Source organism: Xenopus laevis, chromosome 2S (genome assembly GCF_017654675.1).
Source record: "Xenopus laevis strain J_2021 chromosome 2S, Xenopus_laevis_v10.1, whole genome shotgun sequence".
Lineage (NCBI taxonomy): Eukaryota > Metazoa > Chordata > Amphibia > Anura > Pipidae > Xenopus > Xenopus laevis.
In genome coordinates, this window is record NC_054374.1 from 167405040 (window position 1) to 167422382 (window position 17343).

At 43.4% G+C, this 17343-nt stretch overlaps 1 protein-coding gene across 1 annotated transcript in view; it reads right to left on the reverse strand.

The window, feature by feature from the left end:
- arfgap1l.S (arf-GAP with Rho-GAP domain, ANK repeat and PH domain-containing protein 1-like S homeolog) overlaps positions 1 to 10101 on the reverse strand; it is a 92572-nt gene extending 82471 nt beyond the window's left edge. Inside the window, exon 1 of the mRNA XM_018250451.2 lies at positions 10041 to 10101. The gene's annotated coding sequence lies outside the window, so the exon portion shown is untranslated. The remainder of the gene's footprint in view (positions 1 to 10040) is intronic.
- Between the last annotated feature and the right edge of the window lie 7242 nt (positions 10102 to 17343).

Genomic DNA, 17343 nt, shown 5'->3' on the forward strand with positions numbered 1-17343 from the left:
ATCTCACCCCAATCTTACCCCTATTTGCTCCTCCCTTGTGAAGAATAATAATCATTTTAGAGCCTATTTGATGGGATAATTTGGGCAAATCCTTAATGGAGACAGACTGGGGGTCACTAGTGGGGAATAAACTTGTAGTTTAGGGTCAGCAATGTATTAAAGGAGGGTTAAAAGTCTTGAGTCTTTTTTCCAACTCAGTTCCCCTGTTACTATGTACAGTAATTATATCAATACGTCATATCCCACCTTTATTTATAAATCCCACTATACCGGGAAAGATTCTGTTCCATGGGAAATACATGAACTATAATCCAGGCTGGTCCAATATCAGCACAGGCCGCAGAGATGATGCCCGGAGCCCAGTGCCCACGAGAGCCTATAAATGTGTCACACAACTGTCATTCCTGGGGCAAAAGGATTTGGCATTTGCAATTAGTGCCACCATCCAATCAGATCCAACACAATTAGTACATCAGGATCACGTTACTTTGTTACAGGGCAATTTATCAGGAAGCAAAGTAAAGAAGGAGAAATTAAACCACAATCACTGCAAGGGAGAAATCTGATATCTCGTGTCACATAAAGCTGCACAGAAGTGGCCCGGGAGTCACGGCTCACTTAGGCCTTATTTACTGACAGTTACGTGGCCTCCGCCTCACCAGAAAGTGCCCCTGGGATACAATTGCTCACAATCTGGCAACTCTGAATTTACTCAATAATCATCATTATGGGAACAGCACTTGCCCTCTGATCTCTAACATATAAAGGTGGGTGGGTGTGAGTTACTACTGCCCTGTTATTGCCACAGCCTGGACATTAATGGAGAATATTATTATACAGGGAATTCTGAGTATCACTCATGTATTATAAGGGATAGTGTACCCCCTACTGTAAATGATAAGGATATTAGAAGTCACTGAGGGGTTGTTCTGTGACCACATAAAGGCACAAGGCTGCAGGCTGAGTTATACAGGGAACTCTGAGTATCACTCATGTATTATAAGGGATAATGTACCCCCTACTGTAAATGATAAGGATATTAGAAGTCACTGAGGGGTTGTTCTGTGACCATATAAAGGCACAAGGCTGCAGGCTGAGTTATACAGGGAACTCTGAGTATCACTCATGTATTATAAGGGATAATGTACCCCCTACTGTAAATGATAAGGATATTAGAAGTCACTGAGGGGTTGTTCTGTGACCATATAAAGGCACAAGGCTGCAGGCTGAGTTATACAGGGAACTCTGAGTATCACTCATGTATTATAAGGGATAATGTACCCCCTACTGTAAATGATAAGGATATTAGAAGTCACTGAGGGGTTGTTCTGTGACCATATAAAGGCACAAGGCTGCAGGCTGAGTTATACAGGGAACTCTGAGTATCACTCATGTATTATAAGGGATAATGTACCCCCTACTGTAAATGATAAGGATATTAGAAGTCACTGAGGGGTTGTTCTGTGACCATATAAAGGCACAAGGCTGCAGGCTGAGTTATACAGGGAACTCTGAGTATCACTTATGTATTATAAGGGATAATGTACCCCCTACTGTAAATGATAAGGATATTAGAAGTCACTGAGGGGTTGTTCTGTGACCATATAAAGGCACAAGGCTGCAGGCTGAGTTATACAGGGAACTCTGAGCAGGGCCGCCATCAGGGGGGGACAGGGGGGACAAGCGTACCGGGCCCGGGCATGAAGGGGGGCCCGGCAGCGCTGCATTTTTTTGAAGATCCGGGCCCCCCTTACGAGCGCCCGAGCCGTACGTCTTGCCTCTTCAGTGCCGAATGCGGAAGTGCCGAAAAGCCGAAGCCGATGCGACGAAAAGACCCGAAGTCACGGAAAAAGCCGAAGTCCCGAAGTCACGAAGCGCCGAAAAGACCCGAAGTCACGAAAACAGCCGAAGCCGAAGTCCTGAAGCAGCGCAAAGACCCGAAGTCACGAAAACAGCCGAAGCCGAAGTCCTGAAGCGGTGAAAAGACCCGAAGTCACGAAAGGAGGCGAAGTTGAAGTCCTGAAGCCATGAGTTCAATTCTACTGAACACCAGTTTGTGTTTTTTTTTTTTTAATCCCCTGGCCACCAATGTATTATTTTAATATTCTATAGGCCCCTGCCACCAATCTTTTTTTTAAAACTTTTGTTTTTGGGGCCCCAATTTTTTTTTTAACTCGTAAGGGGCCCCTTGCCACCATTGTTTTTTTTGTTTTTTTTTTTAAAAAACAAATTAATTTTCTTTTTGGTGGCCCCAAATTTTTTTAACTTGTAAGGGGGCCCCTGCCACCAGTTTTTTTTTTTTTTCAAAAAAAAATTATTTTTTTTTAAAATTTTTTTGGGGCCCCAATTTGTTTTTAACTTGTAAGGGGGCCCCTGCCACCATTTTTTTTTTTTTCAAAAAAATTTTTTTTTCTCCAAATTTTTTTTTTTGGGGCCCCAATTTGTTTTTAACTTATAAGGGGGCCCCTGCCGCCAATGTTTTTTTTTTTTTTTCAAAAAAAAATTAATTTTTTTTCAAATTTTTTTTGGGGCCCCAATTTGTTTTTAACTTATAAGGGGGCCCCTGCCGCCAATGTTTTTTTTTTTTTTTTCAAAAAAAAAAATTAATTTTTTTTCAAATTTTTTTTTGGGGCCCCAATTTGTTTTTAACTTAGAAGGGGGCCCCTGCCACCAATGTTTGTTTATTTTTTAGTTTTTTTTACATTTTTTTTTGTTGGGGCCCCAAGTTTTTTTTAACAGGGGGCCCCTGCCACCAATGTTTTTAAAAAAAAAAAAATTTTAATTTTTTTTTTTTTGGGGCCCCAATTTTTTTTATAAGGGGGCCCTGACCATCAATAGCTTTTTACAACTTGTGTGGGGGGGGGTTACTTTTTTAGCGCTGATGTCTGTGTGGTCTTTTAACTGCGATGTGGGCGGGATATGGGGCGGAGCTTGGTCGTCAGTGTGGGCGGGGCCCAGGGGGCCCCAAAAATTTTGTTGTACGGGGCCCCGTGATTTCTAATGGCGGCCCTGACTCTGAGTATCACTCATGTATTATAAGGGATAATGTACCCCCTACTGTAAATGATAAGGATATTAGAAGTCACTGAGGGGTTGTTCTGTGACCATATAAAGGCACAAGGCTGCAGGCTGAGTTATACAGGGAGCTCTGAGTATCACTCATGTATTATAAGGGATAATGTACCCCCTACTGTAAATGATAAGGATATTAGAAGTCACTGAGGGGTTGTTCTGTGACCATATAAAGGCACAAGGCTACAGGCTGAGTTATACAGGGAACTCTGAGTATCACTCATGTATTATAAGGGATAATGCACCCCCTACTGTAAATGATAAGGATATTAGAAGTCACTGAGGGGTTGTTCTGTGACCATATAAAGGCACAAGGCTGCAGGCTGAGTTATACAGGGAACTCTGAGTATCACTCATGTATTATAAGGGATAATGTACCCCTACTGTAAATGATAAGGATATTAGAAGTCACTGAGGGGTTGTTCTGTGACCATATAAAGACACAAGGCTACAGGCTGAGTTATACAGGGAACTCTGAGTATCACTCATGTATTATAAGGGATAATGTACCCCCTACTGTAAATGATAAGGATATTAGAAGTCACTGAGGGGTTGTTCTGTGACCATATAAAGGCACAAGGCTACAGGCCGAGTTATACAGGGAACTCTGAGTATCACTCATGTATTATAAGGGATAATGCACCCCCTACTGTAAATGATAAGGATATTAGAAGTCACTGAGGGGTTGTTCTGTGACCATATAAAGGCACAAGGCTGCAGGCTGAGTTATACAGGGAACTCTGAGTATCACTCATGTATTATAAGGGATAATGTACCCCCTACTGTAAATGATAAGGATATTAGAAGTCACTGAGGGTTGTTCTGTGACCATATAAAGGCACAAGGCTACAGGCTGAGTTATACAGGGAACTCTGAGTATCACTCATGTATTATAAGGGATAATGTACCCCCCTACTGTAAATGATAAGGATATTAGAAGTCACTGAGGGGTTGTTCTGTGACCATATAAAGACACAAGGCTACAGGCTGAGTTATACAGGGAACTCTGAGTATCACTCATGTATTATAAGGGATAATGTACCCCCTACTGTAAATGATAAGGATATTAGAAGTCACTGAGGGGTTGTTCTGTGACCATATAAAGGCACAAGGCTACAGGCTGAGTTATACAGGGAACTCTGAGTATCACTCATGTATTATAAGGGATAATGCACCCCCTACTGTAAATGATAAGGATATTAGAAGTCACTGAGGGGTTGTTCTGTGACCATATAAAGGCACAAGGCTACAGGCTGAGTTATACAGGGAACTCTGAGTATCACTCATGTATTATAAGGGATAATGCACCCCCTACTGTAAATGATAAGGATATTAGAAGTCACTGAGGGGTTGTTCTGTGACCATATAAAGGCACAAGGCTGCAGGCTGAGTTATACAGGGAACTCTGAGTATCACTCATGTATTATAAGGGATAATGTACCCCCTACTGTAAATGATAAGGATATTAGAAGTCACTGAGGGGTTGTTCTGTGACCATATAAAGGCACAAGGCTGCAGGCTGAGTTATACAGGGAACTCTGAGTATCACTCATGTATTATAAGGGATAATGTACCCCCCTACTGTAAATGATAAGGATATTAGAAGTCACTGAGGGGTTGTTCTGTGACCATATAAAGACACAAGGCTACAGGCTGAGTTATACAGGGAACTCTGAGTATCACTCATGTATTATAAGGGATAATGTACCCCCTACTGTAAATGATAAGGATATTAGAAGTCACTGAGGGGTTGTTCTGTGACCATATAAAGGCACAAGGCTACAGGCTGAGTTATACAGGGAACTCTGAGTATCACTCATGTATTATAAGGGATAATGCACCCCCTACTGTAAATGATAAGGATATTAGAAGTCACTGAGGGGTTGTTCTGTGACCATATAAAGGCACAAGGCTGCAGGCTGAGTTATACAGGGAACTCTGAGTATCACTCATGTATTATAAGGGATAATGTACCCCCTACTGTAAATGATAAGGATATTAGAAGTCACTGAGGGTTGTTCTGTGACCATATAAAGGCACAAGGCTACAGGCTGAGTTATACAGGGAACTCTGAGTATCACTCATTTATTATAAGGGATAATGTACCCCCTACTGTAAATAAGGATATTAGAAGTCACTGAGGGGTTGTTCTGTGACCATATAAAGACACAAGGCTGCAGGCTGAGTTATACAGGGAACTCTGAGTATCACTCATGTATTATAAGGGATAATGTACCCCCTACTGTAAATGATAAGGATATTAGAAGTCACTGAGGGGTTGTTCTGTGACCATATAAAGGCACAAGGCTGCAGGCTGAGTTATACAGGGAACTCTGAGTATCACTCATGTATTATAAGGGATAATGTACCCCCTACTGTAAATGATAAGGATATTAGAAGTCACTGAGGGGTTGTTCTGTGACCATATAAAGGCACAAGGCTGCAGGCTGAGTTATACAGGGAACTCTGAGTATCACTCATGTATTATAAGGGATAATGTACCCCCTACTGTAAATGATAAGGATATTAGAAGTCACTGAGGGGTCTGTGACCATATAAAGACACAAGGCTGCAGGCTGAGTTATACAGGGAACTCTGAGTATCACTCATGTATTATAAGGGATAATGTACCCCCTACTGTAAATGATAAGGATATTAGAAGTCACTGAGGGGTTGTTCTGTGACCATATAAAGGCACAAGGCTGCAGGCTGAGTTATACAGGGAACTCTGAGTATCACTTATTCCAGCCTTGCAGCAGTGGATTTGCCTTGTGGCAATTTAAGTTTAATTTGGACAGGTGGGGGCTTCATTCTTCACTGACAACAAAGCAGCAAAGCCACCATAAAGGGGGACAGGAGGAAACCCACCCAGGGGCCTCGTTGCAGAACTGGGGAAAGAAGCAGGGTCCAAATTGCATGTGTAAAAGGGGTGGGGTTTGCAGAAGAAGTGGGCAGAGTCCTGGGTGGGGTTTATTTGGACTTTTTGTTTTTTCTTTGGGCCCCATTCCACTTGGTTGTGCCCATAAACCAGGGAGCCCAGAGAGGCAGTGGGTTAATAACCGAAGCCCCCTATGGGGAGGGACATGCTAAGTACTAAGGGGGGCCTCCAGAATATATAATAATAAATATAATTGGGGCTCTTTAGGGGAACAGGGAGTTGTTGGGTGTAATTCACAAATGTTTCGATGAAAGCAGAGACTTCAAGTCTTGGAGTGAGGGTTGAACAGGTCTCCTGGCTAATAGATTTGGGAATAACAGAACTGAGGATAAAGACTAATAATAATCTGGGGGGGGAGACGTGGGGGTGAGGTCTGTCCTCGGTTGCTGAGTATCAGCCGGTGGAACAGAAAAATCTCATAACAAAGAATTCATTGCAGGGAGAGTTCAACTCTGGCTCGGGGCCCAACACATTCATAGGAATAAATCACCCCATTGTGCAGTTGGAACAGTCCCAATGCCGTATGTGCCCCAATAGGGTGTTTTTCCTTGTGCAGGAATAATCTATTTATGTCTGGAACCCAAACTCACAAACACTCCCAACTTATAGCTCAAGGGCCCCAAGCAGGGAAAATGGAATAAGCCAATGAGAGGGGTGGGAAGAGCCAATAAGAGAGAGTGGTGCAGTGGATTCAGCCAATGAGAAGCAGAGGGGCTAAGGAAAAGAGCCAATGAGAGGAATGAAATGTCAGTGGATTCTAACAATAAGAGGTGGAAATGGGAAGAGTCAATAAAAGAGAAAAGTGCAAAAGGATTTAGGTACTAGAGGGTGAGGAGGAGTAAAGCAAGAAAAAGAGTGGGGACAGTGAAAGAGTCAATCAGAAAAGGTGGGAAGGGAAAGAGCCAATGAGTGGGAGTGGGGAGGGAAAGGGTCAATGAGTGGGAGTGGGGGAGGGAAAGAGTCAATGAGTGGGAGTGGGGGAGGGAAAGGGTCAATGAGTGGGAGTGGGGGAGGGAAAGAGTCATTGAGTGGGAGTGTGGGAGGGAAAGGGTCAATGAGTGGGAGGGGGGAGGGAAACAGTCAATGAGTAGGAGTGGGGAAGGGAAAGGGTCAATGAGTGGGAGTGGGGGAGGGAAAGGGTCAATGAGTGGGAGTGGGGGAGGGAAAGAGTCAATGAGTGGGAGGGGGGAGGAGTCAATAATAAGAAGACGTTGGGTGGGAAGTGTCAGTAAATAGATGGGCAGGAATAAAGTGAGATAAATTACTGGAATAACCCAATGGGGGGAGGTAAGATAATTAGCCAATGAGAGGGAGTGAGGGAAAGAGAATGAACCAGTAAAAGTGAATAGTAAATGGAATATGCTAATGAGTGAGAAGAGGGAAGATAATGAGCCAATTACAATGAGAAGTGTAACTAAAATCAGCCAATGAGAGGTCAGAGCAGGAGCTGTTTAGGACTGGCTGTTATATTTTCTTTCTTTGCAAACTTTGTCTCTTTTCTCATCGAATCCTACAATGTTGTTTCTTGTCGGGTAAAACCAATCAATGTGTCGCTGTGGTTAGTCCCAACGACTTGTGTTTAATTAGCTCCTGTGTCTCTAATGAACAGCACATGTGACTTTGCTGTGCCCGGGATCTGCTGGGCCAGTATTAGCCACAGGCTGGTTCTCTACAGATTTCATCTCAACCAATCAGCTCTGTTCAGGATAAAGGGGAAGTTAATGATCTGTCACAAGTCTGATTTCTTTAGTAATGACCTGGAAATGTGTCTGTGCCAGGGTGACTCACACTCACACTCACACTCACACTCACTCCACAGCCAATCCGTGGCCTCGTCACCCAAAGGGGAAGTGCAGTTTCTTTTTATAGTATTTGCACATTTAGAACTTCCCACAAGTCTGTGTTTGGCCCCTGTCACAGTAGCACATGATAATTACACGCAGACTCCGTGTTACACGCGTGATGCCGCCTGCAATTCTATTTAATAGGGATGCACCGAATCCAGGAATCAGAATCCTTCTGCCCGGCCGAACCGAATCCTAATTTGCATATGCAAATGAGGGTGGGGATGGAAATCGTGTGACTTTTTGTCACAGAACAAGGAATTAAAAAATGTTTTCCCCTTCCAATATTAGGATTAGGATATGGATTCGATTTGGTATTCGCTCGAATCTTTTGCAAGGATTCGGGGGTTCGTCCGAATCCAAAATAGTGGATTCAGTGCATCCCTACTATTTATTATATTTCACCCCCATCAGCTGGGTGTCCTTGCCCTTTAATTATCTTATCATCCTATTGATCCTCCAGTTGCTACTGAATCTAATGCCTGGTTGCTAAGGTCATTCCCCCATAGAGACCTGACAAGTTTCACTGTATCCAGCAGACGGGTCTCAGCCCACAAGCACAACACAGAGGAAAGAAAACTGCATTAATAGTTGTTTCCATTTATAGTGAAATAAGAGTGAAACAATTTCAGGTTCCTCTAAAGGGCAACTTACTCACTTACTCTCTCTCTCTCGTTTCCGTTTTTCCTGCACCAGCAGCAGAATAATGACATTACTTGAATGAGCACAAATTCATATAAACGATGGAATAAAAGGAAGCAAAATGAACGATGATGTAACCACAGAAAAAGGCAATTAAAAAAAAGCCATAACTTGCACAATAAATGCAGATTAACAGCAAATTAAGCATTCTCGTTGCCAAGACCACACCCCCTAGCAACAAGCTTTTTAGTTTCAGGTTCAAGGCAGCAGAACGGGAAATAAAAACCAGAAAGCAAGAGGAGTTGAAAGGGTGCTTGGGTGCTCAGGTGATGTCAGATAAATTTGAATAGAAATAATAATGATAAGAGATAACCTTGTACGCTTGGATATGAGAATGTTAAGGTTAAGTTCCCCTTTATATCAGGCAGATCATAGGGGAGGGGATTCCTGCTGGAAGGAATTATTGGATCTGATGTTGTGATTGGGTTAAAGTTATCTCCTTCCTCCTTCTATAAACAGACCCCTGACCTCTGACATCATTTCCCAGAATTCTCTGCAACCATGGATTTCCCATGATGCTCAGTGGGGCATTTTAAATCTCAGCAGCACCTTGAATATAAACCAAGGGGTACAGGTATGGGATCCATTATTCTGGAAACCCATTATCCGGAAAGCTCTGAGGCCATCTCGACTGCATTTTATCCAAATTGACTATAGCGCCACCTTGTGACCGACCTCTCCAAACTCTACTAACTACAATATTAACTGATACAGTTCACTGACCCAAAAAGCTCACACTCTAATCCCAGTTCTGATCTGAGGGTCACAGAGCATGGAATTATCCTACAAAGCTTGCACTCTAATCCCAGTTCTGATGTGTTGGTCACACAGCATGAAATTGACCTACAAAACGTGCACTCTAATCCCAGTTCTGATCTGAGGGTCACACAGTATAGAATTGTTTTACAAAGCTTGCACTCTAATCCCAGTACTGATCTGAGGGTCACAGAGCATGGAATTGTCCTACAAAGCTTGCACTCTAAATCCAGTTCTGATGTGTTGGACACACAGCATGAAATTGACCTAGAAAGCTTGCACTCTAATCCCAGTATTGATATGAGGGTCACAGAGCATGGCATTGTCCTACAAAGTTTACACTCTAATCCCAGTTCTGATGTGTTGGACACACAGCATGAAATTGACCTACAAAGCTTGCACTCTAATCCCAGTATTGATATGAGGATCACAGAGCATGGCATTGTCCTACAAAGCTTGCACTCTAATCCCAGTTCTGATGTGTTGGACACACAGCATGAAATTGACCTACAAAGCTTGCACTTGAATCCCAGTACTGATCTGAGGGTCACACAGTTCTAGGCTTCAGGCAGAGTTTGATAAGAGTTTAATACTAAAGGGTAACTAAACACCCACTATGAATGCAGTATTAGGGATCTCAGTCCTGCACTTCCCATCATTCTCAGCAGTCTCTGACCAGCAGAGCTTACACTCTAATCACATGAGAGCAGATAAATAACTGCACTGACCTCTCGCTGCTGCCACTTCTTGTTGTTGGTATTTCCCTGAGTCTCCTCCCTCCAGTCTGAGCTACTGGGATTAACCTGCTCAATAAACACAGGGAAAACCCATTCCCAGCACGTGATTGGTCATTGCACTGCGCCTGGCGCCACCTTGTGGTTGTAATGTGTAACATCACCACAACACTTTATCCCCAGTCTGTTTATTGGGAAAAGGAATTCCAGGCCTGGGGAATGGTTTAATCTCTTCCCCTGTTGTCCCTTCCATTGGAACAGCCATTGCCCTCCAGTGTCTTTATTGATTTTAATATTCTCAATTGTATTAGTAAATCAAGAGAAAATACAGAAATTGTTTTTAGATGGGGACCCCTTTTAAAAGTTGTAAATAGTCAGAAGAAGACAAATAATTGAGCCTCATGTCAGTACTGGGATTAGAGTGCAAGCTTTGTAGGACAATTCTATGCTGTGTGGCCCTCAGATCAGAACTGGGATTAGAGTGCAAGCTTTGTAGGACAATTCTATGCTGTGTGGCCCTCAGATCAGAACTGGGATTAGAGTGCAAGCTTTGTAGGACAATTCTATGCTGTGTGGCCCTCAGATCAGAGCTGGGATTAGAGTGCAAGCTTTGTAGGACAATTCTATGCTGTGTGACCCTCAGATCAGAACTGGGATTAGAGTGCAATCTTTGTAGGACAATTCTATGCTGTGTGACCCTCAGATCAGAACTGGGATTAGAGTGCAAGCTTTGTAGGACAATTCTATGCTGTGTGACCCTCAGATCAGAACTGGGATTAGAGTGTGAGCTTTTTGAGTCAGTGAACTATATCAGTTAATATTGTGGTTAGTAGAGTTTGGAGAGGTCGGTCACAAGGTGGCGCTATAGTCAATTTGGATAAAATGCAGTCGAGATGGCCTCGGAGCTTTCTGGATAATGGGTTTCCAGAATAATGGATCCCATACCTGTACCCCTTGGTTTATATTCAAGGTGCTGCTGAGATTTAAAATGCCGCACTGAGCATCATGGGAAATCCATGGTTGCAGAGAATTCTGGGAAATGATGTCAGAGGTCAGGGGTCTGTTTATAGAAGGAGGAAGGAGATAACTTTAACCCAATCACAACATCAGATCCAATAATTCCTTCCAGCAGGAATCCCCTCCCCTATGATCTGCCTGATATAAAGGGGAACTTAACCTTAACATTCTCATATCCAAGCGTACAAGGTTATCTCTTATCATTATTATTTCTATTCAAATTTATTTATAAAGTGCCAACATATTCCATAGCACTGTACCATATATAGGTTTATACTATGAACATAGAGAATTATTTACTATAAATAGCAACTGACACTAACAGTGAAGAGGGCCCTGCCCAAAAGAACTTGCAATTCAACTGTTTTCTATCAGTCACTGTGACCCTCAGATCAGAACTGGGATTAGAGTGCAAGCTTTGAAGGACAATTCTATGCTGTGTGACCCGCAGATCAGAACTGGGATTAGAGTGCGACCTTTGAAGGACAATTCTATGCTTTGTGACCCTCAGATCAGAACTGGGATTAGAGTGCGAGCTTTGAAGTACAATTCTATACTGTGTGGCCCTCAGGTCAGAACTGGGATTAGAGTGCAAGCTTTGAAGGACAATTCTATGCTGTGTGACCCGCAGATCAGAACTGGGATTAGAGTGCAAGCTTTGTAGGACAATTCTATGCTGTGTGGCCCTCAGATCAGAACTGGGATTAGAGTGCATGTGCTTTGCAGGACAATTCCATGCTGTGTGACCCTCAGATCAGAACTGGGATTAGAGTGCAAGCTTTGTAGGACAATTCTATGCTGTGTGACCCTCAGATCAGAACTGGGATTAGAGTGCAAGCTTTGTAGGACAATTCTATGCTTTGTGACCCTCAGATCAGAACTGGGATTAGAGTGCAAGCTTTGTAGGACAATTCTATGCTGTGTGACCCTCAGATCAGAACTGGGATTAGAGTGCAAGCTTTGTAGGACAATTCTATGCTTTGTGACCCTCAGATCAGAACTGGGATTAGAGTGCAAACTTTGTAGGACAATTCTATGATGTGTGACCCTCAGATCAGAACTGGGATTAGAGTGCAAGCTTTGTAGGACAATTCTATGCTTTGTGACCCTCAGATCAGAACTGGGATTAGAGTGCAAGCTTTGTAGGACAATTCTATGATGTGTGACCCTCAGATCAGAACTGGGATTAGAGTGCAAACTTTGTAGGACAATTCTATGCTTTGTGACCCTCAGATCAGAACTGGGATTAGAGTGCAAGCTTTTTGAGTCAGTGAACTGTATCAGTTAATATTGTGGTTAGTAGAGTTTGGAGAGGTCGGTCACAAGGTGGAGCGATAGTCAATTTGGATAAAATGCAGTCGAGATGGCCTCAGAGCTTTCTGGATAATGGGTTTCCAGAATAATGGATCCCATACCTGTACCCCTTGGTTTATATTCAAGGTGCTGCTGAGATTTAAAATGCCCCACTGAGCATCATGGGAAATCCATGGTTGCAGAGAATTCTGGGAAATGATGTCAGAGGTCAGGGGTCTGTTTATAGAAGGAGGAAGGAGATAACTTTAACCCAATCACAACATCAGATCCAATAATTCCTTCCAGCAGGAATCCCCTCCCCTATGATCTGCCTGATATAAAGGGGAACTTAACCTTAACATTCTCATATCCAAGCGTACAAGGTTATCTCTTATCATTATTATTTCTATTCAAATTTATTTATAAAGTGCCAACATATTCCATAGCACTGTATCATATATAGGTTTATACTATGAACATAGAGAATTATTTACTATAAATAGCAACTGACACTAACAGTGAAGAGGGCCCTGCCCAAAAGAACTTGCAATTCAACTGTTTTCTATCAGTCACTGTGAACTGTACAAATAGATTCATAACTGATACATTATTGTATCTCTGCTCCACCCTCTACTGCTGCTGCTATTGGTTCCTTCAGTTCCCACCAGATGGCGCACTTGTTCCATTGGTCCATTTACCAGTTCAGAGCCAAAGCAACTGTATCATTGGACTGAGATTAAAAAACTGTCTGATCCCATTTATATCTGATCTGTTACAACTGTCAGCAAAGTGCGATTGGGTTGGATCTGACGTGAATTTATAGAACATCCCATAATAACCCAGAGAATAAGGGAACCTATTATACAGCTGCATTAGGCTCCCTATTTTTCATTGCCTAAACTCTTAAAGGATAAGTAAACCTTTACAATAAGTGAATGTAAAATTAATGAGGGGGCTATTCTAAGCACTTTTGTAACGTACATTCATTGTTTATTTTGTTTTAATTCCAAGATATTAAGGGATACATGTACTGTTAATATGAATGAATTTTGTTACAACAGCGCCACCTGCTGGTCAGTTTCCCACCAGTCTGACCAGCAAGTAGTCAAGGAAGTTGTCAGGAGAAAGAAAGAGGCTGATGTTCTTCTGCTTAGGAAAGATGTGAGAAAGGTTTCTAATTTTATTCCTAAGCAGAAGAACATCAGCCTCTTTCTTTCTCCTGACAACTTCCTTGACTACTTGCTGGTCAGACTGGTGGGAAACTGACCAGCAGGTGGCGCTGTTGTAACAAAATTCATTTATAGTAACAGTACATGTATCTCTTAATATCTTGGAATTAAAACAATAAATAATGAATGTACATTGCAAAAGTGCTTAGAATAGCCCCCTCATCAGTTTTACATTCACTTATTTGAAAAGTTTGCTTATCCTTTAATATTAACTCTATATATCTGTAACCTTGTTATGAGCTAAGGGGGCCCAGTCTGAAGGTCAGTTAGGGGGAGATTTGGGGTGAGTGCTTATCTGTACCCTGGGTACCCCTGGAACTATAGCAGGGTGACACCCCAATGTTTCTATATATCTGTAACCTTGTTATGAGCTAAGGGGGCCCAGTCTGAAGGTCAGTTAGGGGGAGATTTGGGGTGAGAGCTTATTTGTACCCTGGGTACCCCTGGAACTATAGCAGGGTGACTGTTACCCCAATGTTTCTATATATCTGTAACCTTGTTATGAGCTAAGGGGGCCCAGTCTGAAGGTCAGTTAGGGGGAGATTTGGGGTGAGAGCTTATTTGTACCCTGGGTACCCCTGGAACTATAGCAGGGTGACACCCCAATGTTTCTATATATCTGTAACCTTGTTATGAGCTAAGGGGGCCCAGTCTGAAGGTCAGTTAGGGGAGATTTGGGGTGAGTGATTATTTGTACCCTGGGTACCCCTGGAACTATAGCAGGGTGACACCCCAATGTTTCTATATATCTGTAACCTTGTTATGAGCTAAGGGGGCCCAGTCTGAAGGTCAGTTAGGGGGAGATTTGGGGTGAGTGATTATTTGTACCCTGGGTACCCCTGGAACTATAGCAGGGTGACACCCCAATGTTTCTATATATCTGTAACCTTGTTATGAGCTAAGGGGGCCCAGTCTGAAGGTCAGTTAGGGGGAGATTTGGGGTGAGTGTTTATTTGTACCCTGGGTACCCCTGGAACTATAGCAGGGTGACTGTTACCCCAATGTTTCTATATATCTGTAACCTTGTTATGAGCTAAGGGGGCCCAGTCTGAAGGTCAGTTAGGGGGAGATTTGGGGTGAGTGTTTATTTGTACCCTGGGTACCCCTGGAACTATAGCAGGGTGACTGTTACCCCAATGTTTCTATATATCTGTAACCTTGTTATGAGCTAAGGGGGCCCAGTCTGAAGGTCAGTTAGGGGGAGATTTGGGGTGAGTGCTTATTTGTACCCTGGGTACCCCTGGAACTATAGCAGGGTGACACCCCAATGTTTCTATATATGTGTAACCTTGTTATGAGCTAAGGGGGCCCAGTCTGAAGGCCAGTTAGGAGGAGATTTGGGGTGAGTGCTTATTTGTACCCTGGGTACCCCTGGAACTATAGCAGGGTGACACCCCAATGTTTCTATATATCTGTAACCTTGTTATGAGCTAAGGGGGCCCAGTCTGAAGGTCAGTTAGGGGGATATTTGGGGTGAGTGCTTATTTGTACCCTGGGTACCCCTGGAACTATAGCAGGGTGACACCCCAATGTTTCTATATATCTGTAACCTTGTTATGAGCTAAGGGGGCCCAGTCTGAAGGTCAGTTAGGGGGAGATTTGGGGTGAGTGTTTATTTGTACCCTGGGTACCCCTGGAACTATAGCAGGGTGACACCCCAATGTTTCTATATATCTGTAACCTTGTTATGAGCTAAGGGGGCCCAGTCTGAAGGTCAGTTAGGGGGAGATTTGGGGTGAGTGATTATTTGTACCCTGGGTACCCCTGGAAGTATATGAGGGTGGATAAAGCCAGTTCTGAGCATTTCGTTGGCTCGTGGCCAGTGAATGTGACTTTGCAGATGTATCTCTGGGCTCTGGTTCTTGGAATTATTGGATCAATCAGTATCGGGCGAGTCTTTAATAAATATACAATGTGTTTGGGTCAGAGACTCCCTGTTCCCAATATATTTCAGTCTTTATTATTGGCTGCCCTTAAAAAGAATGAGGACCGGACTGAATGAAAGTATAATTCTTAGCAACTCCCCAATATCCATTACATTTCCATTGTTTTCAAAGTTATTAGTAAGTGTAATTGTTATAGAGACAGGGACAGGTGTCTGACTATTTATATTCTCTGCACTGCTGGTTCTCACTCCTGAAGCAATGTAGCAGATGTCACAATTTCAGAATTCAGAATCAGGAGTTGGACAGACAGTGAGGGACCCACGTCAGGGACCAGAGCACCCGTCTCTCCTCTGCCCACAGTCCCCCCCCCCACGTTTCCATGGGAACCAGTTGTGACGCAGACTTTCCTTCTGGGCTCAAGGTCATTTTTGATGTTTCATTATTTTCCCAAATATTAATCTTTTTAAACTCTCCTTTGAGTCACTTCTGGTGATGTGGCCCTAGGGCCCTTTTGGGTTGAGCCGGTGGCTCTCAGTTCTTGGGCTCAAATAGTTTCTATGTAGATAAAGCTCCAGTTAATCAAGAGAGGCCAATATAAAGTAATTGCTGAGGGTGGAGTATTCAGGAAGAATGCAGAGTAGTGGAGGCAGGGAAGTTACTCCCAGTAGATACGTCCAGAATAGTGGAGGCAGGGAAAGGCCTCCCAGTAGATAAGTGCAGAGTAGTGGAGGCAGGGAAAGGCCTCCCAGTAGATAAGTGCAGAGTAGTGGAGGAAGGGAAGGGCCTCCCAGTAGATAAGTGCAGAGTAGTGGAGGCAGGGAAAGGCCTCCCAGAAGATAAGTGCAGAGTAGTGGAGGCAGGGAAGAGCCTTCCAGTAAATAAGTACAGAGTAGTGGAGGCAGGGAAGAGCCTTCCAGTAGATAAGTGCAGAGTAGTGGAGGCAGGGAAAGGCCTCCCAGTAGATAAGTGAAGAGTAGTGGAGGCAGGGAAGAGCCTTCCAGTAGATAAGTGCAGAGTAGTGGAGGCAGGGAAGAGCCTTCCAGTAAATAAGTACAGAGTAGTGGAGGCAGGGAAGAGCCTTCCAGTAGAGTGCAGCAGGTGATTACCTGATGTGACCTATGATGTCATGTCTGTAGGCAAACAGGTGACCGACTGCGCATCATAACTGGTCCTTATGTACCATCAGATTCTCTTGTTTCTATAGAAACCGCTCTCCGTGGGATCAAGTTCATTGCAGGAAAACAGCTTTTTATTCGGCTCCGGCTCTGCCCAGCAACAACCCCAATCCAACAAGGAGAAGCGATAACTGACGGTGCTTCTGATGACTCTCCAGCCTGTGATAAACTACAAATCCCAGCAACCCCTTCATATTCCTGGGCTTGCAGTGGGGTGTAGTGTGACCCCTCATTCCTAACTGTCTGCCCCCGGCACAGGACACATAGAAACACAAGGGCCACAGAAGTAACAGCTGATTTATACTGGAGTGCTGGGAGACAACTCTTGATATTGACTTGCTTGCAGTTGGTCTGCATGAGATATTAATTCAGTATATAGAGAAGGCTGGTTCCTAACTGGATGATTTATTGACTGTCACACAAACACCGAAGATAAATATCCGCTATAATCTGATATAGAGAGAGAGGCACCGGCTGTGCCAAGTCTAAATGGAATATGAATAAATGAGAGACTGATAACAGCCCCTGTCATTCTGCTTCCCATGATCTGATTTACTGCTGCTCAGACTCTCTGTATAACGGATCTGCTCCTCCACTGACACCAACTGAGCATCACTTGTACTCATCCTATAGGGGCCTTAATACTGATGCACCCCCATTTATCTGACAGTTACACAGGCCCGTCATTATAATAACA